At 40.4% G+C, this 27,349-nt stretch overlaps 1 protein-coding gene across 3 annotated transcripts in view; it reads left to right on the plus strand.

The window, feature by feature from the left end:
* The window catches only part of LOC123309846, a 211,947-nt gene that overhangs the window by 144,915 nt on the left and 39,683 nt on the right, over window positions 1-27,349 (plus strand). Inside the window, exon 4 of one of the 3 annotated variants that reach the window (XM_044893132.1) lies at window positions 5,038-5,099. The exons of 1 other annotated variant lie outside the window; for it this stretch is intronic. The gene's annotated coding sequence lies outside the window, so the exon portion shown is untranslated. Of the gene's footprint in view, window positions 1-5,037; window positions 5,100-23,822; window positions 23,870-27,349 lie in introns of those variants that run through there. One more of the 3 variants, XM_044893134.1, reaches the window with a different exon arrangement.

Here is a 27,349-nt window from a genome sequence, read left to right on the forward strand (position 1 = left end):
ATTCGGAAATATTGGACCATTAATATTTCCATCCAGTTCGGTTAAACGAACGATTATGAAGAAACGGAGGTCAAGAGGTCTTGGGAGCTGGTCCAAATACACAAACTATTAATTTCTCTAAATAATTTTAAAAATTTCTCCACCAAATTTACAGTATCGAATATTTCTAAGCACCTATGTCAAGAGGAGGTCAAGAGGTCTTGGGAGCTGGTCCAAATACACAAACTATCAATTTCTTGAAATAATTTTAAAAATTTCTCCACAAAATTTACAGTATCGAATATTTCTAAGCACCTATGTCACGAAGTATGCTCAAATTCCCCCGGTATAATTTTTCATGTTAATGGAACTACGTTGGGGGTTGAATTCCCCATTCACATAGATTGCGAGACGGGCAGAAATTCTCGCATAAATTCCAAACCCAATATTCTTTTGAAAAAGGCGAGCATTTGCATGATATTCTCTCATTTCATTATGATTAACTTCTCGACTACCATGTAGTTATCATCTGGGTCAGACGAATGGCTGAACCGTGTTACGAATGCATATCGACTGCTATATGGAATGAATGTATCGTGACAACCAGTTCCATATATATTTCTGCAAAATAAATAAATATATCTCAACGTTTGTTTTAATACAAATCAACTGTATTTGTATGTATTTACCGATATCTGTTTCGATGGAATATTGCAGCGGAATTGATATACCATTTGGAACTTGGGTTCGGTTTATTTTTTCGGAGTATATTAGGAAAATGTTCATTATGATCTTGTGATATATACAGGATGTGAGTGAATAGTTATGAAAAAATTTAGGGAGAGATTCCTTGTCAAGAAAGTTTTTTTTGAGCAGATCAGATAGGATTCAGTGAGTCTCTTACAAGATACTAGAAAATTTTATCTGAAAAAAACAAAAAAACAAAAGAAGAAAAACGTGAGATAATAAAATTTCGTCTAATAACTCATTAGCAGTGCGATGTTTGAAGTCAAAAAAGTAAACCAGAGCTACGCAATAAATTAAAAGAAAGAAGATGTCCACCGAAATTGTGAAAATCGAAAAATTGGAGTATCAAGTACCTGTATTTAAAAGGGTTAAGAGGTAAGCAGATTTACGAAGATATGCTTAATACCCTTGGTGATCAATGTCCTTCGTGTGCGACCGTGAAAAATTGGACTGCAAGCTTCAACAGAGGTAAATTTTCCATTGAAGATGATAACCGATAGGGAAGGCCAGTTTCTGTGACAGTCCACGAAAATATCGATGAAGTTCATGAAATGATTTTATAAGATCGTCGAATTGGGCTGAAACGGATATTTGCGCACTGAATATTTCGTACGAACGCGTTCACGTCAATTTGGACGTGAGAAAAATTGGTGCAAAATGGATCCCCAAATGTTTAAATTTTGACCAAAAGCGTGTAAGGGTAGAAGCACCGCTTTCGATCTGTACTCGATTTGAAAACGATTTAGACTTCTTGAACCGAATTGTTACTATGGATGAGACTTGGGTACATTTCTACGATCCAGAAACAAAGCAACAATCGATGGAATGGCGACACTCTGGTTCTCTAAGACCTAAGAAGTTTCGTGTCAAAAAATCTGCTTGAAAAGTTCTTGCTTAAGTTTTTTGGGATTGCCATGAAGTAATCAGAATTGATTTTCTTGGATAAGGGTAGAACAATAACCGGAGATCACTATTCGACATTAATGACCACTCTACGAGAAAAAATTAAAGAGAAAAGACGCGGAAAGCTATCCAAAGGTGTTTTGTTTTTGCAGGACAACGCCCCTGCACACAAATCTTATGTTGCCATGCAAAAAATTCGTGATTTAGGGTTTGAATCACTATAACACCCTCTTTATTCACCAGATTTGGCTCTATCCGACTATAATCTCTTTTCTCAACTGAAAAAATGTTCAAAAGGTCGTAAATGTTCTTCCAACGAGGAGGTTATAAAATCTGGGGAGGTCTGGTTAGCAGAGCAAGAAGAAACTTTTTTTTTTAAGGTTTAGAGACGTTGCTGGTTGGCTGTTCAGTAATGAAATATTTTGACATTGAAATTTTGTTTGGTTCTATAGTAGGCCAAGAACTTTTCAATATATTCTCGTATCCTCGTATGTCAAGGATTACTCTTATTCTAAAGCAGACGTGAAAACCTTTGAAGAAGATCCTCAATCTGATATATTGTCAACGAATCATCCATCGATAAGCTGTCTATTCCTTTTTAGACTCCAACAAAGGCAAAAATTAATTTCAAGAGTCCAACCCCATTTTTCAGCAATACGTCGGACGCAGTCCTCATTAGGAACGACCTGAGGGTCCTTTGTATCGTTTCACCCTATACCTCATATCAATCATCATCGATGAATGGTGTGTATTATTCAAAATTAATGGCGGAACCTCAATTCGGTCTTCTTTCTTTTTCCCCATACCAGAATTAATCATTCGATAGGAGACGATTGAATTAAACCGATTATGCAGATGACTGTCCCAGATACAAATGGATGTAGGGCGGGAAGTTTGAATAGTTGTTGAATCCATTAAAATGGGTATATTGTTTCTCGAAAAGAGACCCGTTACATTCCGAAATTGAAATAGATGTTATTGTACTCGTCTCATTGTTAAAGTTTCACATTTCATAATGATGCGGATACGGATTCAACTGAATTACAGAGTCCTGTTTGAATATTTTATTATAACTTTCGTTGGATTCGGAGCTAGTTTGCTCAACTCATCCTTTTTCCTCATGGGAAATATAATATGGTTATTTATTTTAGCTATGGCATGAGGTCGTAGGCCAGTTGGCGTTGAAAACCGTATCTGCTTGGAAACATTGAAAAAACTGGACAGTTTCTGAAGTTTCTGTTGTAAACACTCTGTTCATTTCATTTGTAATAATGGAATCAAGTAGTGCAAATCCATAGCTGACCCAAAAACTCCCTTACGCTGATGTCTTCATAAAATTTCTACTCCTGTTAAACTTGCATGTGAGACAAAATTTGCAGGGAACTCTTCTCTTTTTAACAGTGACCAGCAAAGGGTGGACTTCAAAGCTTCATTGGCCTTGTGGCATGCAAAAAGCTTTTTGAAAATAGTTGGGGAGCCCAAGAGGAAATTCTGGATTCAATCGAGCGTGTCAGATTAATATAAAGGGAGGTACCTTGGGCTCTGCAGAGTACCTCTACTAAAAGTTAGACCTGTATATAGGGGAAATTGTCTAGGAGAGCCTGTCAGAATAGTAAAAAAATAACTATCATTGTATTCACTTGAGTGTGTCAGATCAAGACATATGTGGTTAATTACATGTTGAAAAGTATGTATTCTCTTATTCTGACAATTTAAGCGTGACGAAAATATGTGGGAGGGCACCAAACTTTACATTCTCGAGCGCGGTGGCTTTTTTCCTTAATTTGAAGCTAATGACCCAAGAATAACGGAAAAAATATAATCTGACAGTTTCAGCAAGCCGAAACAATAAAAATTGGCCATAAAAGTTACCAAAAATCGGTTTTTTTCAAATATCTCTACTCCTGGGCTACAAATTGTTTTCGCATTCATTATAAAAGTTGTAGAGCATAACATTTTCTGAAATTTTTGTCCGAAACAATTTTTTCTACGTTCAAACGTTTTTGGGATATGGCGATGAGTGTATATTATACTGGGTTTCTACATTGACCTTGGCCTTTCGCATGTGTGGCTGAGCTCCTCGCACTTATCACCATCTAACTCGAAAACGGTTAGGAGTATGTGAAATTGCTTCAGACAAAAGTTGTATAGAATTTTATTATCTACAACTTTCATAATGTATAGAGAAACGATTAGAGTCATTCGGGGCAACTGTGCGCACTTTTGCCTTTCAAGCCATACCCTGTTTCAAATGTTGAAGCTAGGAAAATTAAAACATATTCATAAGATAGAGAATTTCCTAATCTATAAAAAAACATCAAAAAGCAAACAAACAAAAACGTTTTCTATCCGCAAAAAAGAATTTAATAGAGAAAGTCGGAGTGCGTTCACTTGCCCCGTACTGCGGGTAAGTGTGCGCACCCTTACGGGGTAAGTGAACGCAGTGCTTTGTGAACCACACAATCAAAACAAATTATAAAATAATGTCATCAAAATGTTACAATATTAGAGAAATGCTGTTCATTGTCAATACAGGAGCGCCTTTTTACGAGCAGTGCATTATTGTTCGTGTCACAATTCTTGGTGAACACAACACTTGATACATTCCCCTGTTGGTGGCTCTTCATATTTTTCTGAACAAATAGGACAATATTGATCGAGTCTTAACCAAGAAAATCAACAATGTCATAATTTATTCCTCACTGAACTAATGCCCTTATAATGAATCTATGCGCACACTTACCCGCGCACACTTTCCCCAGTAAGCCAAAATTTGAATTGACGTTCTTATAGAGTTAAGCAGCTAAGAGAACCTAAAATTTTTTATCATATATTTAGATTAATATGCCCATGATCGAATAAAATCTTGTTTAACACTTTCGGACTCGGAACTTGGACCTGGCAGAATTTGCAGAGATGCTAAAAATTAACAAGAAAACTAGTGAATTTGATTAATTGCAAATAAAAAGTTAAAGAAACGTCGCACGGCGCACTCCTATGAAAAACTAAAATGGCGATTCTGCGCCCTTGCTTCACCCAAATGAACCCCTCTTTCATACATTGCATAGTCGAGATATACGCACTGCGCACACTTACCCACTGCGCTCAGTTACCCCGAATGACTCTACAGGTACAGGGAGGGAGATATTTAAGAAAAAATGCCTTCAAACTGTCTTTCCCCACCGCTGAAAGTGCATACATCATAGAACCTTTTTATTATTTCTACCATCTTATCTTCAAAATCCACTAGGTCTCCACGACTCTCGAGTACATCCCGATTCAACATCGTCGGTTCCCCAACTATAACAGAAATTCAGTTCCTCTGACCCGAACCAAAAAAAAATAAAAATAACAGCACGAAGCAATGAGATTTATCTGATTTGTTACCGATCGATTTTCTCGTTTCAGATGAAATTCTCCCGAGGGCGGGCATCTCACATCTGGCCTCACTAACTTGCGTTTCAACAAAGGTAAGTGGCGATTCAATCAGCAACAATCGACCTGAAAAATTCCATTACCTATACTCCAAGTCGTTAAACTCGCTTCCGAGGGGCCGGTGGAGGCGGCAATATCCGTCTGGACGTTCTCTACTTTACGCCGAGGCCAAACTCGGATCGGCAGGCCGTTGCGGGGCGGCGGAAATTGTTCGATGGTCCAAGTTTAACAGCTGTTGCGAGTGTTGATCGTTCGAGCTCGCATGTTCCGTCAACGTTTGTTTTTTTTTTTCGAGTAGCCTCGGGGGAGGTTGAACGGCAGGTGTCCCATCGATTTATTGGATGGTTTCGACAGAACATCCTTCGTGTGGTCGCCATCGTTGGTTGAGTCATGCGGTACTGATGAGCTCAATCAAGAGTGCGTTCTCTGTGGTTTACTCTCAGCCTAGATTTTCGACATAAAAGCATTAAGCTCCTCTTGTTTGCGGAAAAAGGGAGAGTTTGAAGAAAAAATTGGAGTATCGAGCCATCATCAAGTACCTGTATTTAAAAGGGTTAAGAGGTAAGCAGATTTGCAAAGATATGCTTAATACCCTTGGTGATCAATGTCCTTCGTATGCGACCGTGAATAATTGGGCTGCAAGCTTCGAAAGAGGTAAATTTTCCGATCGGGAAGACCAGTTTCTGTGTCAGTCCCCGAAAATATCGTTGCAGTTCATGACATGATTTTATCAGACCGTCGAATTGGCTGACACGGATATCTGAAGCACTGAATTTTTCATACGAACGCGTTCATCATATTAGTTCACGTCAATGTGGACATGAGAATAATTGCTGCAAAATGGATCCCCATTTTGTTGATTATTATTCAATATTACTGACCAGTATACAAGAAAAACAAAGAGAAAAGATGCGGAAAGCTACACAAATATGTTTTTTTTTGGCAGGACAACGCCCCTACACAAAAATCTCATGTTGCCATGCAAAAAATTCGTGATTTACGGTTTGAATTACTTATTCAGCAGATTTGGCTCCATCCGACTATCATCCCTTTCCTCAACTGAAAAAAAGTTTAAAAGGTCGTAAATTTAATTTCAACAAGGAGGTAAAAAGAGCTGTGGAAGTCTGGTTTGCAGACCAAGAAGAAACATTTTTTGAAAGGCCTAGAGACGTTGCAGGTTCGCTGTAATGGATGTATCCAATTAAGAGGAGAATATGTTGAGTAATAAAATATTTTGACATTGAAATTTTGTATGGTTCTATAGTAGGTTAAGAATTTTTCAATATCTCCCCCTATAATGCGCCGTTTTCGATGAATTTGATGTCCAAAAATCTGTGAAATTTGAAAAATTTGGTACTTTGGCTGAATACAACTCTGTTTAAAAGAACCACAGATGTTTAGTGTCACAGTATTAGCTAGTTATTCAGAAGGACATTCTGTTTTGCATTATGAAATCTTAAGTGTTTCTGTTGACCTCAAAAATCTACTGTTAAGATATTTGTACGAGTCAGACTCACCCTGTATAGTATTTTTTTCCATAAGAGAGAACGGGTCCGAGAAAGTGTGTCGGATATGAAGAAAAGATTTAATGCAGAACATTCAGGATTCATCTCTATCCTTGCCGATCGCAATATTATATTTCCGTTTTCTTGCCAATAACTAGAATGAAAGCCTTGCATAATAAATCAAACGGACATCTAAATCTCATATCTGATGCAATCCTCGACCCTTCATCCGGACTGATTCGAACAGACTAGGGATAGGCGAAAATCATCGATATCCTTGTTGCGATGTCAAACCTTCCAGTATTGAAATATCGATATCGATCATTTTCAGCTGAACTCCAAGCTGTTCTTCTCTACACACAGGAGAATTTTGCAGAGAATACTCTGGAAAATGCATCTATACAAAGTTTCCCAAGGGGGGTGGCCTATTTTACGTTAACGGAGAAAGTATCAGAGGATTGTTCTGAAAATTAAGGTAGAACAGTCGCAGCTTCTAATCTACAGGGTGAGTCTTGGTGATTCTTTCGAGGTCCTGGATATTTTGAATCAGATTGTTTGAACATTCCCCTAGTGTTATGACGGATGTATTTCAAAAAAAAGTACGAAAAGAGTTACGAAACGATCTAGTGATGGGGTAACTGTTAAAGGACCAGAAAAGGCGTGTCTTCTTCTCAAACGAGTGAAAAGAAAGGCTTCCAAAAGGTCCATGTCCCTATTTATAAATATCTAATTGTCCCCCCACTTCTTCCTCGGAAGCATCGACGTAAGGCTGTGAAATTCCCATCCCTAAGAACAGCCGAAGGCATCGCACAGATCGATAGAGATAAGCAACGTCAGCTCGCAAATTGCTACGTTCTTTCCCCAACATCCCGTTGGAATAGATCGGAGGAGATGCTCCCGGTCAAAAATGACACTTTCATATCGAAATCCTCCGGCCTGTGAAGTTTAATTTGAGGCCGTGTCGAACGACTTCATCCCCGATAGAAATGGATTGGAAACTTCATATTTTGGTTTTTGAAGAAGGTAAATCGCGTTCAGGGAAGTCGTCCTCGAGGACATCCGAGACTAGATTGAAAGCTCAGCGACTTCGTAGGGCTGACATGTGGCATTGATTTTTCAGTTATGCTGCTGACACAAATTTCGGAAATCGCTGGAAGTATCCGATTGAAATACGCTGAATCCTATGTATAGGGTGAGTCTTTAACAGCCTATTCTTGGGGTCAAAAGAAACACTTTTTTCTTAACCATTTTTTTCCGATTCGACCCTGATAAAAGATATTGCCCTTTTAAGTTTTCATCCCTGGAAAAATAAAATTACCTTCAGAATAAAACTAGCTGAATCTGTGACACTACACATCCGTGAATCTTTCAAAACAGAGTTGTATTCAGCCGAAGAAAGCAATATTTAATATTTCACAGATACTTCAAAAAAATTTCTCGAAAACGGCTCATTATACGAAAAAATATGAAGAATACGTGGATATCGAAAAATTCTTAGCCTACTATGGAACCAAACAAACGTTCAATGTCAAAATATTTCATTACTCAACATATTCTCCTCTTGATTGGATACATTCATTACAGCGAACCTGCAACCTCTCTAGACCTTTCACAAAAAAAAGGTTTCTTCTTGCTCTGCAAACCAGACCTCCACAGCTTTTATTACCTCCTCGCTGGAAGAAAATTTACGACCTTTTAAAATTTTTCTCAGTTTTAGTAAGAGATGATAATCGGATGGAGCCTAATCTGGTGAATAAGGGCGGTGTTCCAGTAATTCAAACACTAAATCACGAATTTTCTGCATGGCAACCTGAGATTTGTGTGCAGGGGCGTTGTCCTGAAAAAACAAGAACCTTTGGATAGCTTTCCTCGTCTTTTCTCTTTAATTTTTTCTCGTGGAGTGGTCAGTAATATCGAATAGTAATCACCGGTTATTGTTCTACCCTTATCCAAGAAAATCAATCATGATTACTCCATGGCAATCCCAAAAAACTGAAGCAAGAACTTTTCCAGCAGATTTTTGGACACGAAACTTCTCAGGTCTTGAAGAACCAGAGTGTCGCTATTCCATCGATTGTTGCTTTGTTTCTGGACTGTAGAAATGTACCCAAGTCTCATCCATAGTAACAATTTGGTTTAGGAAGTCTACATCGTTTTCAAATCGAGCACAGATAGAACGCGATGCTTCTACCCTTGCACGCTTTTGGTCAACAGTTAAGCATTTGGGTATCCATTTTGCAGCAATTTTTCTCATGTCTAAATTGACGAGAACTAAATGATGAACGCATTCATGAGAAATATTCAGTGCTTCAGATATCCGTAGTGGAGTCGAATCTGTAAGGAAAGAACAAGAAGAACAATTTTGGACCGAATTCTTCATCTGGATGAGTTTTTCCACGCTTTGGAAACACCCAGTTTATACAACTCGCCTGAACTAGTTTTGCATCTCCGATCCTCCATTCCAAACCTTGAATTATATCCTTGTACCGTCATCTCCTAGGAGAAGAAGATGCAACAGAAAAAGAATAAACCTGACCTCATTCCTCATCGGAAACTATGCCAGCTCTAACTTTTTCCTCAGCCGGATCCTCTGTTCCACCGAAGAACCAAATTGAACTGTCAATCTATCCCGGGTCTAGTCCGCGTAGGAAAACTGATTTTCCAGTAATATCTCCACCTTCGTAACCATCCGCTCTCCGGCGCGAAGAAAAAATAATAGAGTTCGAAACTTCCCGTATAAATCCTCATATTGAAATTAGTTTCGTGTATAACGGATACAAGGGGATTTCGCCGGTAACGCAGACTGGAGATTTAGGGCCTCGCTCGGAGGACCTGAAAGAACGATGGCGTGTGACAAACACGAGCAACTTCGGATACGGTTCAAGACGTTTCGCCCTGGAAGTTATTTCAATATCCGACCTTTCGTCCTCCTTGAGGTTTCGTTGCTGTACGGGACCGTTTTCTCATCGTGCGGTGGGTTTATGGCGTGGTAGGGGTGGAGACGAAGGAAATGGTGTCCGGTTTTGGTCTTTGGGACGTTGATTTTTGATGCCCTTTCACTTATTTGGCAGGGGAGTGATTGAGGGTTCTTTCATGCAGCTTCCCGAGGAATCAACCGAAAAAAAGCTGTGTTGTGTCCACACAACATCTTCAAGCCTTGCGTAGGTTCCTATATTCAGACACGAAACACCAAAGACCTCGAGAAAGATGAATAAAATTGAAAAATGATCGAATGATAACAGGTCACAGAAGCATGCCTTTCTTCAAGTGTAACTTTGCATTGTTGGATATTCATAGAGGTAGTGCTTGGTCTTAGTTCTTAGGAACATGGTACAAAAGCTCCCATTACTTCACCAATGGTCAACACTTGATTCTTACAGTGAATTTCCTCAGAATTCCTGAGAATCACGACCATGAAAGGGCCAGCAAGTCGGCAGTTTGTGATTCTTAGGTTTTACTTTTGGGAGGGCTGCATAAGCCCAACATGAGCCTTAGGTGCTTTTAGCTCATTACAAGGAAGGCACCATGTTACGACAAGAATATTTTCTTTCTAGGTGACATGGTTTTGCCATATTCAGAAGCTTCCTGAAGGCACTGAAACGAACAGAGGAAATCGAGGTTCTAAGAATCAAAGATGGTTTGGGAGTGTTGAAGAAAATTCATAGAACTAGGCAAGGTCTGCTTGGTCTGAGGTCTCGATCACTCTATAATGAATAGACCAAAACACTAGCCAGGAGAGGGACACAAACTTCCTTTCTTAGCCCAGAACCATTCTGTGGTGTGTGAAAATGTACCTACAGCAAAGAGTTTCAGAGGAAAAGAACTGAGAGAGAAACAGTCTGCCAGAATGTATTGATATATTGAATCATAACACGAAAAGGGTGGTTTTCTTGGCTTGGCATTGAACCCAATGCTGCCACCAGCTGAGTTCTGCTCACCAATTTTGGGTTCTCAACCATCAGTACCTGAAACCAAGGCCCTACGGACTAAGTGAGCAAGGTTTTAGGAACTGAAGATCAAAATTATCACTTTCCTGATCTCAGTTTCAACCTCTGATCGTCCCTCACTCTCCATTTGACCCAGGAACCTGCTACATAAGAGAACACGATTTTTTCATTCATGCAAAATGATGCCTTGTCACACAAGAGTTCTTGAAAAATTTGTGAATTGTGAGAATTCTGGAGCAATTAATATAATAGTCAAGAGATTTTCTATGCCAGTTTGTCAGTCCATATTACCATGGATATCTTTGTTTCACAAATGTCATCGAGTATCCTTGTACCTACTGAAGCACCCTCATTTTAGAATACTTTTTTCGTTTTGAATGCCCACCGTGAAAAAACATCCTGAATTGGGAGATTACCGAGTCCGTATACCGAGCCCAGAAGTGAGACAGTACCGCGTACTTCACTTGGAAACCTCAGTTTCAACCTCTTTATTCTACCCAGTTCTACCACTCTTAGAAGTAAGATTCTGGCTGGAGTGAAAACACGTTAGAAGCAGAAACCACAGTTGTAAACTATTGTGCTCCCTTTCCCCATATCCCTTAGGGTTTCTCTTCGCTGGAAGTATGATTCCTGCTGGCGTGCAAACCCGTTGGAAGCAGGAAGTAGAGGACCGTTTCCCAACCCCAGCTTTGTTTTCTCCCGACCTACTATCCCGTAGTTTTGAAACTGATCCCTCTTCAGTCTTGAAAATATTGTTCCACCTTCGTGCATTTTATGATGTCTTGAGAAAACCTGGTACGTCCAAATCCATTCATAGCGCTATAACTGACCGAATCGTACACACGTGTGTTAATCAGAGTAAAGTTCCAACAAACCCCGGCAAATCAAATCCAATTCCCCAAATCTCGCGTTACTCAAACATCACTTTCGGAAGCGAACACGTGCGACAAATACTTTGATTGGATTGGAGCACCATTAATCGGAAGTATTTTAGTTTCAATTTTCCATCAGTATCCTGTCAGTTCGGAACTGCCCGTGCTTCTACTTGGAGTCGTTTGAAGCAATAAACCAAGAACGGTTCGACTGCAGTAAATCCATTCAACATGTATGCTAGTTCGCAACTTTTGGGAAACGGTTATTTTCATAATTGACACGTGACCTTGATTTTACATTTATGCTGCTGATAATATAGAAATTTTAGAAATCGTTGGAAGTATCCGATTGAAATACGCAGAAAAGTTTCCATTTTTATATCCACGTAAAAACCGAACGTTCCAGTATCCTACACCTATCATATAGTTGAGACAATAATCACGACATGAGTTTTTTCCTAAGAATGTTCTAAGATACATGGAATGGACATTCAGTGCTACAAATAAATGTTTTGTAGTACACACATTCGATGTTTCTCTGTCTAGCGCGACACTAAGGCAGTGGCATTAGTGGGAGCGTCCACCAAAGTAGCGTAAGCACTGACATGGCACATACATGACAAAGTCGATGCATAATTTTCAGATTTGAACTGAAAACGACATCTATTCGTAATGATGTGACAATGATGTCCGAATGAACTGTCTCAATTATGATTGGCGACACTAAGCAACTATCTCACTCCAGTCTTTGGAATGTTTATTTTTCATTCCATATGTTCTAAGATTTTTCCCATTGCTGTATCATAAATCAGATAACAAATGGTCTAGGGTAGAATAAGAATCTATTTCAGTAATTTTTAGGTAATTTTCAAAGTTTTGTATAGGTGGAACGCTTCATTTTGACCAGTTCTACCTTCTGTTAAAAAAGCCTCACCTTTAAATACACCCTGTCTGTCTATATCTCGAACGAAACACTGATCTAACAGTGGACGTTGTAATTATTTCCGTAGCGGGCCTCTCCATATTCGAAAACACGTAGTGAATGATGAGAAGTGGAGTTATTTAAATGAACAGCCGCGAGTGCTCCAGCCCAGCCCCGACTCCATAGTCCCATCCCTCGTTAGTCCATATTCTGCGAGCGGCACTGTCCCCCCATTCAATCTGATGAGATGGTTAGCGCGTGTCCCGGTTTCAAGATTCCGTTTTTGCAGGCATCGTCGAATGGTCGAGAGCCTCTGTAAATAACACCATCGAAAAGTGCATCCAGAAATATTGTTCGGCGACCGAGAGGACGCCATATCAGACCTTCTTCAGCGGGGGGAGGTATACCTTCGAATTAATTAGGTTAGAAGGGTCATGTTGATCAGGTTTTTGCTCAGTGTCATGGTCCGGGGAAGTTTGCTAGGATGCTGGTCCGATCTGTTGTGTAAACTCGTTTCGTTATCGAATGAACCTTTGAAATGGGCACTGAAAAACTGTGACCATTACTAAAAATGAGCACTTATGGGATGTCTTCTTCTTCTTCTGAGTGGGGTGCCCTTCTGGGTTGAGCTGAGGCCTTTTGGCCCATTGCTCATCCGCATGCAGTTGGACAGACTGTCTGTGATGTAATTTTATCCTAGAAAAAATATGCTACATACTGGCTTCTTTATGGGCCTCAGGAAGACCTACTAAATACAGGTTCAACACAAAATTATGAGTGCCGATTCTGTGGTGAGCAGGAAGACGCTTTTGAAGCTAAGTTTTCAGATTAGAATTTATAATTTTCACTCGCATTAGTCGAAGTAGCTTTAGTTTCACTGTTCAGTCAGAATGGGAGCCAAATGGCTCAGCAGACTACCACATTGTGATAATCAAGAGTACGTTTAGAAAGAAGTTGCAATTCAGTTCCAAGCAGATTGAAAGAGTGATGACGTAGAAGGTGGCAAAGTCAAGTTCATTTGACAGAAATGGGTCCATTAGAGGTTGCGTATTGATAAATAATAATATTCAAAACTTCAACTTTTGTGGCAAAACGTTGCCTGATTATAATAGTTACGTCAATGCACGCTTGTGCGATGTGGCGTGTGGGGATACCAAAGGGTGCTGAGTATTTTCAATCTCCTATTGAGCTGTTTTTTTTTCTTAGTTATAATAACCCCACTCAACTAAACGCGGTAAAGAGTGAGAGAGACTTAATTTTGAGTTCGTCAGAAAACAACAACAGGAAACCACCTTATTGTCATGCTAGCACGAAACGCAATGAAATGCTCGCAGGAGAATCACCATGTACGGTGTCACTGGTCAATCAAGAAATTTCAATATCTTGACAATATATGTCAAGAAAACGTTTAGACAAGATTTTCTTAAATTTCTTGATTTGTCATCAAAACAAGGATTCTAGTCTTGTCGACCTCTCATCATCGATGTTAATGTAACTCTCAACGGCAGACTACGCTCGCCTTGTAAAAGGCCCTGCGGGGCCCTAGGGCATCTTTATTCAACCTTCTAATGTCCTGATTCTCCTCCTATGTGGTTGTGTTTCTTCCAGATAATCGCATAAAGCCATTCTAGTTTGTCGCCGAAAGAATAAGTAATAAACATCGAAAATCCGCCGGAGGTGACTCATTTGCATTTCATAAAGCACGATGAATAGCTGACAGAACGCGCCATCTGCGCCACTTATTCGTATACATCTATTCCGGAGCGAATCTGTTCCCGAAGTAGAAAAAAATGGCGTCGGATGTAACTTGTTTTTCATCTTCCGAAAACCACAATGCCCCTGAATAATTCAGGCTTCCTCCGGCAGCCCGGAGAGGTACACATAGTTAGGGCGATAAATTTGAATGTCTTCCCTGCGCTATTAGCGTCAAATACGCCGACTGTTCAGAAGACGAAGTGGAAAAAACAATTTACCATTCTCTCCTTCCGGTAGTGTGGATGAATGCATGTCATTTGTCTTGATCACATCGGCTCTTTCTATCTTTCGACGAGAGCCGAAGGATTAAAATGAATAATTTGTCGAATTGTGTCGACAGCCATATGGGTACAAAAGAATGACGAGCTAGTTCGGATTAGAAAACTTCGAGCCATCTATTCAATGGTCAACACGAACACAGTTGACTTTTTTCCTAATAGAAATGCAAGTTTCGGTATGGTTATGAAGGGACGCCATACTCATATCTGACAGTTGTGTTTAGCGATGTAGTCCCTTGTTGTCTAATGGCGCTGATCTCCAGTCTCTTTTGGGCAACTTAGACCATGCTGGTGGAGTTATATCCAACAAGAAGGTTACTAGACGTTGAGTAGTGTTAACTGTTAGTGTTTCTTACTCTTCCTCACAGAATTCTGCAGGCGATGTAGCTCATTCTTGCTTAGTTCTAGATACTCCTTAGATACTGAACCTTTATCCAAAAAATTAATCATGATTACTCCATGGCAATCCCAAAAAACTGAAGCAAGAACTTTTTCAGCAGATTTTTTGACACGAAACTTCTTAGGTCTTGGAGAACCAGAGTGTCGCCATTCCATCGATCTAGGCAATCGAAAGATGCCTAGATGTAAATCTAGAAAGAAACTATCAGAAGTGTGATATAGCTATTCATACAGATAGTCAAGCTGCCGTAAAGGCACTGAGCTCCTATGTCATCGATTCAAAGCTGATTTGGGAGTGCCGGAATAAACTCAATGATGTAGGCAAGAAGAATAAGGTCTCTTTAATCTGGGTTCCCGGTCACTCGGGAATCGTAGGAAACGAGAAGGCCAATAAACTTGCCAGGGAGAGCGCACAAACGCCACTCACTGGCCCAGAACCCTTCTGTGGTATAGGAAAATGCACCTACAAGAAGGAGTTTATGGAGAAGGAGAAAGCCGAAAGGGAAAAACTCTGGCGGAATCTCCCAGGAATGGATCACTCCAAAAAGTTCCTTCGGAACTTTGAAACTGCTAGATCCAAAAAATATCTGGATCTCAGTAAGAACCAACTACACCTACTCACTGGCTTTCTCACAGGACATTGTCGCCTAAAGAAGCATCTGTTGAGAATGGGTTTGTCGGACACAGACGAGTGTAGATTCTGTGGGCATGGGCGCCCGCAGGGGGGGGCCAGGGGGGGCCACGGCCCCCCCTGAGATTCTGATAGACACCGTTAGAGAAATTTTTCTTTCAGTAAAACTAATAGTAGATGATATTTTGCCCCCCCTGAGAAAAATTTCTGCGGGTTTCTGCGGGCGCCCATGTCTGTGGGGATGAGGAGGAAACTCCTATTCACCTGGTTACGGAATGCTTTGCCATTGTAAGCCAAAGAAAAGAGTGCTTTGGACGAGAAACTTGTAGGAGTGGGGAATTATCCTCGTTGAAGCCGTCCCAGATATTGGATTTCATCAGATCTCTGGATCTGGAAGGCGAGCTGTAAAGGGCGCGATGAAAACAGCTCTGTTAGGGGGCACAATAGACCTTAAGGTCGCAGTGAACTGTAACCCCTTCTCACTATATACTATATACTATATACTATTCCATCGATTGTTGCTTTGTTTCTGGATCGTAGAAATGTACCCAAGTCTCATCCATAGTAACAAATTCGGATTAGAAGTCTACATCGTTTTCAAAGCGAGCACAGATCGAACGCCATGCTTCTGCCCTTGCACGCATTTGGTCAACATTCAAACATTTGGGGATCCATTTTGCAGCAATTTTTCTCATGTCCAAATTGACGTGAACTATATGATGAACGCTTGCGTATGAAATATTCAGTACTTCAGTGTTTGGGATTTAGCCCAATTCGACGGTCTGATAAAATCATGTCATAAACTGCAGCGATATTTTCGGGGACTGACATAGAAACTGGACTTCCCGAGCGGTCATCATCTTCAATGAAAAATTTACCTCTTTTGAAGCTTGCAGTCCAATTTTTCACGGTCGCATACGAAGGACATTGAGCACCAAGGGTATTAAGCATATCTTCGTAAATCTGCTTACCTCTTAACCCTTTGAAATACAGGTACTTGATGAGGGTTCGATACTGCAATTTTTCGATTTTCACAATATCGATGGACATCTTTCATTTAATTTATTGCGTAACTGTTGTTTAATTTTTTGACCTCAAATTTCACACTGACACTTCTAATGAGTTATTGCTCGTTGCTATGGTAACACAATATTTATTTTATGCATGGAACTGGTCTAGGCTAACTAGATATCAATACATCCTCGTAGCTTCAGTGACGCGAACACAGAATAGCATTTTCTTTCTATCGAGGGTTTTCCTCGTATTGTTCTAACTTGTCCCATCTTTTCGGGAACTTTTCGAAGGTCAATAGAAGAATCCCTGACCTGAGCTTCAACCTGAAGATCTTCAGGTGAAGTATTGATAAACCTTCAAGCATATGCTGATCAAAAAAAAAATTATCATCATTTCAAAATCGGTACAGAGTTATAGTGAATTGGTTCGATAACTCCGGAGTATTCTTCACCGCTCTCTGGGGAAATAATGAACCCCTAAATGGCTTCTCCATTGCAGTCGGAAGTGCATAAAAGGCGGCATCACTCCAACAAAAGTCCAGGACTGCGCCGCGCGCCATGTCGCGCCAATAACTTCCTGATTTATATCGCCGATCATGGACCGTAAAGAAGAAACTCGACAGAATGAAAAATCATTTATCGGGCCCGAACCGGGAAATATACTTTACTACCCATCCAGACTTCATAATTTACTTTCGATGTTTTCGTTGAAACTTCCAATTCGCGCCCAGTATACGTCGATGAGTTCGAATTTATTAGCGGAATTTCCGCCGTTCATCCGGAGATTTTAGTATCTCCCTCCGTGATAAATCTTGCGATTCATTATGCAAATTAAAAAACTTTTAATGGCAAAGTAACATCGTTCCACGTCCTGGTTACTGTCATTTGCGTTTTCGACGGCGGTTGGTCTCACTGGGCCCGTCCAAGCTTACGATAGATCAACCAGCTACAAGACCACAAGACCACCGTCTTCTGAGGACACATATTTTAGATTTTATTGTTCATAAGTATTGAAACATCATAAAGGGAGTAGGTATGACAGAAGGTAGAACTAAGGGGGAGTGCCACCCAAGTAGCGTAGCACATGACAAAGGCGATGCAAAATTTTCAGATATCGCACATCTGAGTGAAGTGTCAGTTGCTTGAAATATGTCGTTCTCAGTTCAAATCTGAAAATTGCATCGACTTTGTCATGTGTGTGCCATGTCAGTGCTTACGCTACTTTGGTGGGCGCTCCCATTTAGGGTGAAATTTTATGAACAACTAGTTGACACGACAGACTTTGTCCTGCCATATTGAGGGAATATTTTTGTTCTGATCAGGTTCTAAGCCTCACCACTTCCGTTGAAGCATCAATGATAAACTAAAAACAGACAAAGCATTTGTGGATTTATCTGCAGAATGTGACACTTTATGGAAGTATGGTTTCATTTTCAAACTATATACACATCTGAATTGTGGAAAGATGGTTCGCTTACTAGGTTTCGTGTTTCTGTTGATGATAGTAGTAGTAATTTCAAAACTTTGAATAACGGTCTTCCACAATGATTAGTTTTAGCATCTCTTCTTCTCAATTTATATCTGTGTGATATCCCTACTACTTCTTCTGAGAAATTTAAATACGCTGATGATATTGCCCTTCCATTTCGTCATTCTGAACTTAGATGTATGGGAAATAATCTATCTACAGATTTAGAAATTACTTTTTCGAATAGCGTTTGCGTCCTAACCCAAATAAAACCGAGGTTTGGTGTTTCCATTTGAATTATCATAAAATATATAGAAAATTGAGTGTAGTTTTCGGTAATTCTTTTTTGGAACGTAACTTCAATTCTAAATATCTAGGAATTGAGGTGGATTCTTCGCTGAATTTCAAAGCCTATTTGGAAAATTTGCGTCTAAAGTTAAAAACTAGGAATATCCTTCATAAACTAGCTGGTACTTCATGGGGTGCTGATGCAACTACTCTTCGAAGGGCAGCCCTAGCTTTGGTTTCTTCGGCTGCTGAATATTGTTGCCCCGTTTGGGTTTATAGTGCTCATGTGCAAAAAATTGATGCGCAGCTAAATCTTTCCATGAGAACTATAACTGGAACTATTAGATATTCACCTATTCAATGGTTACCAGTTCTTTCAAACATTGTACCGCCCCATATCAGTAGATAGACTGCAGTTGTGAATTCTTGGAATAAATTTCACTCTTTTCCCGACTCATTCCCAATTCTGTCCTATATTTCAAAAAATACGATTGCCAGACTGAAGTCGCGTAAACCTTTATGGTCCAGTTCTTTCCTTAATTCCTGCTGTGCAAATTGCAACATTGTAGTTAAATGCAGCACAATTCAATACAATCGCAACATTTGCCCGTCGTATGGATGATATTCAGCTCAACTTAAAATGTACAACCTTGTATACAAGGTTGTGTACTGTCTCTAAAATGTATCTAACATAAAAAGGACAGGAGACTTAATGACTGATGTGCTACGTCTCTGAATTGAAGATTTTTCTATTCTATTCGACATAATTCAGAGAAACTCTGAGCTAACTCAGGTGTGTCGTTGGAATATCGCACCATCGGTCCACGTGCCAATCAATAGATGCTAGAGCTTCCATCCCACCCACCAACATCGCAGTATTCCGTCCTCGATGACACAGTTTGATTATATACACCTTCATATTTCTCGAACGGCTCAACTTCCCCCTTTGAACTATCCAACAAAGAACTCGAGCATCTCATTCTATTAATTCCAAAGGATGCTAGTTTTCAGCGAACCGTCTCGTGTCGGAGTGGTCGAGGCGTGCTGACAAGCTCTCAGAGGCCTGAATATCATTATTGGCGTTATCAGACGAACGAAGATGGAGTGGGCGGAGGGTATCAACGTCAATAATTAATTAATCACTTCAGTTTGTTTCCGCGCCGTCCGGAATTCATAACGTCGAATCGAACTTCTCATCTATCTCGATATAATTTATAAACTGGATCCATCGGAACTTTTTGGAGAATTAGAACGTGCCATTGACGGCGATATTGAAAATTCAATTACAGTCGGTATTTTGAGGAAAGGAGCAGTCTTCTCGTTTGAGGAAGCGGCTGAGGCTGGGCTGGGTCAGCAACCAAAGGCCGCTCATAATATGTCCTTTTTTCAACGTTTTTCTTCATTTATCTACCGAATAAAGAGATAGCTCGACTACACAGATAGATAAAGCCTTCGTGAAGCGATCAATAACTTGGAATTTATCACTAGGCACTGAAATAGGATGATTAAATTCCTCACTGCTTTATGTACTTCTTTATGCTGCCTATTCATAGAAAGATTTCATGTATATATATTCTTTTGATAAAGAGCATCACACAATTTTTAACATCAAACAATAATTATGTAATGTGTATGAGATACAGTAAAGCAGAGGTTAGCGTAACGGGGTACCATACAATTTTGCGTATGATACAAAAGCTTAGGGAAAAACCCCATTAGGAAATCCTTCTCCCCGTGAGTGAGCTGAAATATTATATATTTAAGGGCATTTCGCACTGCAAAAATGGATCCTTTCCTCGGAAGAAATGAATCCAGGTAGTCTTCTCCAAGTTACCAGTTAGATTGTTGGTTAGATTGGGTAAATCTAACCCAACCTAATCTAACCTAACCTGATATAAGGTTAGGTTAGATTAGCATAAGGTTAGGTTAGATTAGCATAAGGTTAGGTTAGATTAGCATAAGGTTAGGTTAGGTTAGATTGGGTATAGTTCTTATATTAGGTTAGGTTAGATTGATTAAAGTTGTCAAACCTAACACAACTGTACCCCATCTAACCTACCCTAATATAAGGGGAACGCACCATATTCTTTATATAGGCAACCTGTGCCAAATTATACGGCAGATTTTTGGATGAGGTTTCGTTAGCAGAGCTCAGTTCAGATTAGGTTATGTTAGATTGGGTATAGTTGGCTTACGTTTGCACCATATTCTCCTTATATTAGGATAGGTTAGATTGGGTAGATCACATCCTACTCTAATCTAACCTAACCTGATATAAGGTTGGGTTAGATTAGGTAACGTTAGGTTAGGTTAGATTGGGTATAGTTCTTATATTAGGTTAGGTTAGATTGATTAAAGTTGTCAAACCTAACCCAACTGTACCCAATCTAACCTATTCTTATATAAGGGGAATACACCATATTGTTTATATAGGCAACCTGTGCCATTACGGCAGATTTTTGGATGAGGTTTCGTTAGCAGAGCTCAGTGTAGATTAGGTTATGTTAGATTGGGTATAGTTGTGTTACGTTTGACTACTAGAGCTTATTAGTCAAACCTAACCCAACCTCAACCTATACCCAATCTAACATAACCTAATCTATACTAGGCTCTGCTAACGAAGCCTTATCTGAAAATCTGTCGTATAATTTGGCACAGGTTGCGTTGTCTCCACTCCGAAATCTTGAAACTCTGGTTTGATGTTCCTTTACAATTTCTAGATTTTTGCTTGTTCATCCCCCCCAGTGCCGCCGTTGCGATAATGAACGAAACTGAACTGAAACACGGGAAGAATCTGGGGAAAAACAATTAACAACCCCGTTTCCGGCGCAGAAATATATCAATCTAAATAAATCCATTATTTAGTCGCCCACTCGGTTGGGGGTTCGGATGCGGTTCCATTCCCTCCGATAATTAATCCGACTCCAAGCTGTAAATTTGAGTAAATCGGTTTAGAATGATCAATCATACTCGTCCCATTTTCGGGGGTTAAGGTGACATCCGAGGATATTTCATCATTCGAGGCTGCTCAGATGTGCGTCGATGAAGTGGCCACTTCAGGTGGAGAAAGCGGGATAAATGAGAAATGATAATTCTCAATTGACATTGAAAGATTGGATCGAGAGAGAAGGGGGAGTTTGTGAGGAAGTGAAAAATAATTCGCGGAGAACGTCTGAAAGTTACCCAATTTGGAGTTATATTGGTAATGACCTTGCTGGCAGCTTATCAAAATTTGGACCATGAAACATTTCTAAAACTCTGTCATCTTCCAACAAGATGGCACAGCTCCTCATTTCGTTCAACCGGTGTGTCAGTTCTTAGATGGGAAGAAGGGCACATATTGAGTGGCCACCCAGATCATCTGACCTGGCTCCACTGTACTTTTTTCATTGGGGTCACCTGAAATCCAAGATTTTCGTTACGCAGCCTGAGTCTCTGGATGATTTGCCAATTCGGATCATTGATGAACGCCGTCAAATTAAACCAGAAGTCTTGAGAAATCGAGGTGTTAAGTTTTCGTTGTACCACACGTATCAGAAGTATTTCAAGACCCATTGAACAGAAGAATTGTGGCGAAACCCGATCAAACTCAACCGCCCCTCCATCTGTGATCTGCCCGAATTAAATGGAGCGTCTTCCTCGGAAGATCGAGCTAAAAAGCCATTCGAATGATATATGCAACTACTCGTCCGAGATTCCACTTAAGAACGAGGGGAAATAAGGGTAGTTGATAGTCTTAATTTTCAATTTTCATTCCGAACTTTCCTCCAGTCGTTGTCGCAACTTCTGAGCACGCCGGATGATTGGCATTCAAACTTTCCCAGTCCCCCGTCCCCTACAACTATAAAAACCGAATCTCAGCCACTTCAACTCCCGAAGATAAACCTCCCGCGTGACTAAGAACGATGAGAACAAGATACAAGTGACGCGTCGCAAAGTCTCGGCAATTCGACTCGGGGCAAAAACGGGAAAATGTAAACGGGAAATTATTAAGACGTTAGGGCAATCCGACCTCAATGTGCCGTGAAATAATTTTATATCCGTAGACGTTAAAGCCAGTTACTAGACAATAAAAGCTAAATTACTTTCCGCTACATTACCCGGCGTGGTCGTAATTAGCCAGAGCACTCTCTGAAAATCGGATAACTCAACTTCTAGCTGTCGTAATTTGATGAACCCCGGGATTTTTCCGCCTGTTTCGCTGGATCCATCTCGGGGCGGAGTTGATTGGCTTCGATGTCTTTCTATTAGGAAAGGAGTATCGAGATTTGATATTGAGCTCAACGAAAAAGCGAGTGATATATTTTTAATTGAACTGGAGCTCGGCTGCAATCGAATCTGCGCCAAATCCAGCTAACGGTGAACTTTTTCTGAGGACAAATCATCAAACAACTTCCCGAGCACCAGTTGCCATTTACAAGTTTCAAATTAAATGTTCGAACTGATGTATTATAGTCTTCACAAGGAGGCTAGTCGACCAGCTTATGTTGGTAGTTGTCACCATTAGTTAGATTTCTGCACAGTCCAGTTCCAGAGTTCTAATGAGCTTTAGTATCTGGGAACATTTTTTTTTGTTAGCCATGGTGAGGTGACGAGGTGTTGAGTTTAACCCTCATCCCTACAGAATATTCACTTGTCAGTTTCTGCTAGACTCATTCTTATTACTTACTTATTCAGTACTTCATATATGTATCTGGCAGTGTTAAAGTCGCTTTATGGAAGGATTAATCCAGCTCTCGTACAGAGACCCATCGCTGGTTAGTATGTTACGAAACTTGATTGTTCTATATAAAAATCAAGCCTCGTTTTAAATGTTCGTTTCCCTGAATTTTCCAGTTGAAGCAATGCAACACCGTCTGATGGCTCTCTGGTGATGGAAACCAATCGGCAGAGGTCTCGAAGTCTTTTTGCTGGTAATTGGTAATGCTTCGCGTGTAGACCCAAGATTGCCACGTAAAGACTACAGTAGCCTATCCCATCCTACCCCTATCGTGTTCCGTTTCAGTTTTCCCGTTTAACGCACACTTCTGTCACCTGGCTCTCTGGTGACGGAAACCTATCGGCAGAGGTCTCGAAGTCTTTCTGCTGGTAATGCTTGGCGTGCACACCCAGGGTTTGAACTGGGTCATCAGCTGTATATATTTCTTGACTTGGAAATAACTGTATGGTTCACTGTAGATTAAATTTATTGTAATAAATTCGGTTTTACAATACTTGTTATCGCTATCACCTTAGATAACCCCGAACTCTGTCCCCGACTAGTAGGTACCTGCGTGGGTTTGCTATTTCTCCCTATTGAAAGAATATCTGGCGCTCGAGATTAAACTCTTTGCAAACTAAACCCGTTACAAGCATCTCCTGCAAACACAGGCTTGTCATCGGAAGCTCTGGAAAAGAGACAGCACAGACTGTTATCGATAATGATTGTGGCACATAATTAAATCGAACATTTTCAGGAGCAACAACCGATCGTTTGAAAACAAACCCCGTCAATATATCAAATAAATCGTAACGATAACAATGATATTTTAAAATATGTTCAAGTTGTTGATTATTGCACACGCCATTAAAACAAATGTTCCGAACGAAAACATGTTGATTTACGTTTATTGTTGTTTCCCGTTAGTATTGCGCTGCTGCAAACTTGTTATTACCGTTCGGTATCAACTGAAATTAGATGTTTGTGACTGGTTTTGGGGGTGTTTCGTTTCGATGTCCAGCTGTCCGGTGAGTTACAGTTTCATTTTATGGTATACGTCGATTTCTACCCGGTTTTAATCGTATTATTCGGTGTGAAATGGGAGATATTATTATTGGGATTGATGGAGTTTGTTTTTCTGTCACGAGAAAAAATGTTATTTTGTGAGATGACTCAAAGAAAAGTTTTCAGATGAAAAGTGAGAGCAGAATGAATAAACACACATCTTCCATTAACAAAAATTTCAAAGTTGATAACGATAACAGCAACTAACCATCCATTTTTCCTTGCTGTTATGGTTACAGAGTTGCTATTCAATCCCATCGAATTTTGCTCACTTTGTACATTTTTTCAATGAATTCATTGATACTAGATGTTTTATTTTTTATGTAACTTGCTGCGGGTTTCGAGAAAATTTGATTGCCCGATCGAAGACTTTACATTTACTCGATTTCCAAAACGAATTCACTGAAAATTTTCATTCCTGCATATATTGAAGAAGTAACAATTGAGGATCATTAAAAGGAAGCATATATAGGGTTAGTTTTCATCCTCTTTAGTGAGCACCCTGTACAATGAACTATCATCATCATCATTGCTGTATCCCGTTACCGGGAATAAACTCTACAAAAAGACACAGAAAAAAACGGTGCGAACAGACTTATGATTTCTTAGGGTTAATTGCGACTGTGTGCCCTCCTGTGACTGAAGAGACCCATCCGTGACCTACAGATCCTTCCACACTCCGGGCATGGATAGCCACCAACCAGATCTGGCCGCCGCTGTATCCTTCTCGAGTCTCCATTATAACTGTGGACCAAAGACCTCCACTGTGATCTCTCTAACGCTAGTTGTTCCCAGTTATGATTGGCATTAACTGATTTTAGGGATTGATGTAGTGTATCCTTTAACCGCTTATACTGGCCTCCTGCTTTACTAGCTCCCTCTGTGAATTCGCCATACAGAGCTATTTTGGGGAGTCTTATGTCTTGCATCCTCAGAATGTGGCCGCTCCATCTGAGTCGGGCCCTGGTTACTTGAGTCTCAATTGTTGTACAACTCGAGCGTTTCAAGACTTCTTGATTCGAAACTTTGTGGAACCATCTGATGTGCATTATCTGTATTAGATGACATTGTTGCGTTTGTTCAAGCTGTTCAATATGTCGCCTGTTGGGCCTCCAGCTTATGCTTCCGTAAAAAAGCGTTGGGAGGACCACTGGTTTGTAAACAGCTGTCTTGGTCTTCAGATTGAGGTCATGATTTTGAAACACTTTGTCCTTTAGCTTCCAAAATGCCCGTGATGCCGACTTGATACGGTTGTGTATTTCTGTGTCCAGGTTAGCCCTAGCATTTATGAAGCTTCCCAAGTATTTGAACTGCTCGACCTGTTCTAGAGTTTCATTCTCCAGGCCGATATCTGTTTGAAGGTTTTCTGGCAGACTAACGAGGATTTCGGTTTTGTCAATATTGAGTCTAAGGCCTAAAGCTTCGTATGTATGTTTATAGGTGTCCAAAATTATCTGTAGATCCTCTGAGCTGCTAGCGATAAGTGTGCAGTCATCTGCATATTGAAGTTCCGTCATAAACTTTGTACTGCTTTTTGGCTCTGAGGCGAAAGGAAGTTTCCATCAATATACACTCTGTGGTTTACTAGTACTTCTCGAACAACTAAAGGGAGATGGTTTAACTACATTTTGAGAACATTCCGGGTAATCAACCCTAATAACGCCGACCATTAGAATAAAGGCGCAGGAACACGACAAAAATACCCCTCATTTTTCACGTCATTATCACGAAAAACTGGAAACCCCTTCGTCTTATCCAGCGCGACGACCCGCACCCCTTTAAGTGCCAGCGATCCATCCCCGAGTGTTCGGCAACATCCGACCGCAACTTAAGCGAAGGGTTACAAATCGAGGGGTCGGGGATGATCTGCAGCAATTAAAGGTGGGAAAGGACCGGCGGCGGCGGCGGGGTGGGCCGGTAATGCGAAAGTCGCAGCCGGCTTTCGTAATGAGAACAGCGGTGAAATGCACCGGTAGGGCGATTACTACACTAATTAGGTAGGCTGGATGGGACCTGGATGTTGTGATTATATATCTGTTCGCCCTCAGCCTCTGCGGCTACTACGGCAGTAGAAGAGACATACTAATTTGCCTAGGAAGTCGTTTTCAGTCTGCGGAGCGGACTAATCACGTCCCGTGTAATTTATGTGACGACTGTTCTACCGACGGGAAAGATGACGGATATTGGGCGTCAGCCTCAGCTTGGGGGAGTAGCAGCAGTAGGAACACCTTCGAAGATCTAGGTTTACTCACCTCGAAATTTATACGTAGGGAGACTTGCACCACCTCAAATATTTGAATTCAAATTTCGCGCTACCAGTATCGTGAATATTTTGCGGCATACTCGTAACAAGGCACAACTAGTGGCGGCTCCATTTTGGCCGCCATAAGAACAGTTCGGGAGTGAGAGGGTTGAACGTGATTTTGTCGTCACGAGGATATATTGGAAATTCCTTAGCCTACTATAGAACCGAACAAAATTTCAATGTCAAAATATTTTATTACTCAACATATTCTCCTCTTAATTGGATACATTTATTACAGCGAACCTGCAACGTCTCTAGACCTTTCAAAAACATGTTTCTTCTTGCTCTGCAAAGCAGACCTCCACAGCTTTTATTACCTCCTCGTTGGAAGAAAATTTACGACCTTTTAAACTTTTTTTCAGTTGAGGAAAGAGATGATAGTCGGATGGAGCCAAATCTGGTGAATAAGGAGGGTGTTCTAGTAATTCAAACCCTAAATCACGATTTTTCAGCATGGGAACATGAGATTTGTGTGCAGGGTCATTGTCCTGCAAAAATAAAACACCTTTGTAAAGGTTTCCGCGTCGTTTCCCTTTATTTTTTTTCTCGTAGAGTGGTCAGTAATGTGGAATAGTAATCTCCGGTTATTGTTCTACCCTTATCCAGATAATCAATCAGGATTACTCCATGGAAATCCTAAAAAACTGAAGCGAGAACTTTTCCAGCAGATTTTTGGACTCGAAACTTCTAAGGTCTTGGAGAACCAGAGTGTCGCCATTCCATCGATTGTTGCTTTGTTTCTGGATCGTAGAAATGTACCCAAGTCTCATCCATAGCAACAATTCGGTTTAAGAAGTCTACATCGTTTTCAAATCGAGCACAGATCGAACTCGATGCTTCTACCCTTGCACGCTTTTGATAAACATTCAAATATTTGGGGATCCCTTTTGCAGCAATTTCTCTCATGTCCAAATTGACGTGAACTGTATGATGAACGCGTTCGTATGAAATATTCAGTGCTTCAGATATCCGTTTTAGCCCAATTCGACGGTCTGATAAAATCATTTCATGAACTGTATCGATATTTTCGGAGACTGACACAGAAACTGGCCTTCCCGATCGGTCATCTTCTTCAATGGATAATTTACCTCTTTTGAAGCTTGCAGTCCTATTTTTTTCGGTCGCATACGAAAGACAT

The sequence above is a fragment of the Coccinella septempunctata genome, chromosome 3, assembly GCF_907165205.1.
Source record: "Coccinella septempunctata chromosome 3, icCocSept1.1, whole genome shotgun sequence".
Classification (NCBI taxonomy): Eukaryota; Metazoa; Arthropoda; class Insecta; order Coleoptera; family Coccinellidae; genus Coccinella; species Coccinella septempunctata.